Raw genomic sequence first — 2,495 nt, forward strand, 5'->3', positions numbered from 1 at the left:
AAAAAAAAAAAAGAAAAGGTCCTTGAATTTTTTGTCTCGTGTTGTCCCTGGAGAAGATGGTTGTTAATGGTGCTTATTCCTTTTTCCTTCTGGGAGGAAACAACATCAAAGTTCAAGGGGACACTGGGTCAAAAGCAATGCGACCTCAGCTGCTCCCAAAGCTGCCCAAGACTGCCTTAGCACTGCTGTCCGTGCCATGTGTGCACCAGAGTCGTGCACGGGGGATGCCTCAGAATTCTCCTATGGCTGCCCACCCTGGGGGTAGCCCCGGAAGACCCCTGTGCACCAGAACAACTCAGGGCAAAGTGGATGGTCTCCTTTATTTTGTGTCATATTTTGCTTCAAGGTTAACAAAGCGGCAGTCACAAAGACTCTGAACCCCACTCTGGGGTGCTGTTCAACTCTGCAGCCAAGGTAGGTGAATGGTCTGAGCTCAGTAGTTTGAGATCAGCCTGAGCAAGAGTGAGACCCCATCTCTAAAAATAAGCCAGGCATTATGATGGGTGCCTGTAGTCCTGGCTACTTGGGAGGCTGAGGCAAGAGGATTGCTTGACCCCAAGAGTTTGAGGTTGCTGTGAGCGCTGATGCCACAGCACTCTACCCAGGGTGATAAGGTGAGACTCTGTCTCAAATAAATAAATATATATATATATATATATACAGAAATAAATGACAAAGACTCTGAATAAAGGGGCTCTTTGGATTTCCTCCTGAAGCTTCCTTCCTCTTTGGGCTCAGAGAAAAAAATTCCTGAAGAGTGACAGGTCAGTACCACTGCCGGCAGGACCCCTTTTGTCCTTCAGCACAGTCTCACTCTGAGACATTTAAACCTCTGCAGAGAGCCCCCTGCTGGCCCACTAAAGCAGCAGCAACACTCAGACACAGAGTGGACCCCTTATTTGAATCCTAAGGGCAGAAAAAAATGAAACTACGCCTGCTTTGGGATAAGCAACGTTCACTCTTAGCAATGGAAAATGGACAGTCATTTAATAATCAGTTGCATGTATAACCAACGCTCAGAACACACACCAGTCCCCTAGGACAGAGATTGTGGGCAACTTTTTTGTTGTCAAGGGCAAGGTGGTATTTTAAGCTTTACAGGCTATATATGTTGTCTATCACAGCCACCCATCTCTGCCATTTGTTTACATATGGTGCAAAAGCCACCATATGTAAACAAATGGTGCGACTGTGTTCCAATAAAACTTTATTTATGAGCCATTGCAGTACATTGAGCTCCACAGAGACAGCACTGGGGCAAGTGAGAGCCAGATGGGCACTGGGCGACTCTGTGCCTCACTGAGGAAAAATAACTAAACGTGGGCAAAGGAGATCCTAAGAAGCCGAGAGGCAAAATGTCATCATATGCATTCTTTGTGCAAACTTGTCGGGAGGAGCACAAGAAGAACCACCCAGATGCTTCCGTCAACTTCTCAGAGTTTTCTAAGAAGTGCTCAGAGAGGTGGAAGACCATGTCTGCTAAGGAGAAAGGAAAATTTGAAGATATGGCAAAGGAGGACAAGTTATGAAAGAGAAATGGAAACCTCTATCCCTCCTAAAGGGGAAACAAAAAAGAATTTCAAGGATCCCAATGCACCCCAGAGGCCTCCTTTGGCCTTTTTCTTGTTCTGTTCTGAGTATCGCCCCCAAATCAAAGGAGAACATCCCGGCCTATCCATTGGTGATGTTGCAAAGAAGCTGGGAGAGATGTGGAATAACACTGCTGCAGATGACAAGCAGCCTTATGAAAAGAAAGCTGCAAAGCTGAAGGAAAAATATGAAAAGGATATTGCTGCATACCGAGCTAAAGGAAAGCCTGATGCAGTGAAAAAGGCTGAAAAAAGCAAGAAAAAGAAGGAAGAGGAGGAAGATGAAGATGATGAATAAGTTGGTTCTAGCGCAGTTTTTTTTTCTTGTCTATAAAGCATTTAACCCCCCTGTACACAACTTACTCCTTTTAAAGAAAAAAAATTGAAATGCAAGTTTGTGTAAGATTTGTTCTTAAACTGTACAGTGTCTTTCTTTGTATAGTTAACACACTACCGAATGCGTCTTTAGACGGCCCTGCGCTGGTGGTATTTTCTATAGCCACTAACCTTGCCTGGTACAGTATGGGGGTTGTAAATTGGCATGGAAATTTAAAGCAGGTTCTTGTTGGTGCACAGCACAAATGAGTTATATATGGAGATGGTAGTTTTTTCATCTTCAGTTGTCTCTGATGCAGCTTATACGAAATAATTGTTCTGTTAACTGAACTCTAATTGCAAAAAAAAGTTGCAGCTGTTTTGTTGACATTCTGAATGCTTCTAAGTAAATACAATTTTTAAAATTAGTTCTGTTAAAAAAAAAACAAAAAACCTTTATTTATGGCTCAGCTCCTGTAGCTTAAGTGGCTAAGGTACCAGCCACATACACCAGAGCTGGCAGGTTCAAATCCAACCTGGTCCTGCCAAACAACAATGACAACTACAGCTAAAAAATACCGGCTCGGCGCC

The 2,495-nt window shown here is 43.7% G+C and overlaps 1 pseudogene; it reads left to right on the plus strand.

Moving 5' to 3' along the window:
• Nucleotides 1-1,316: 1,316 nt before the first annotated feature.
• LOC100964672 lies at nucleotides 1,317-1,887 on the plus strand (annotated as a pseudogene).
• Nucleotides 1,888-2,495: the final 608 nt, after the last annotated feature.

Source organism: Otolemur garnettii, unplaced genomic scaffold (assembly GCF_000181295.1).
Source record: "Otolemur garnettii isolate 467f Iridium unplaced genomic scaffold, OtoGar3 scaffold00025, whole genome shotgun sequence".
Taxonomy (NCBI): domain Eukaryota; kingdom Metazoa; phylum Chordata; class Mammalia; order Primates; family Galagidae; genus Otolemur; species Otolemur garnettii.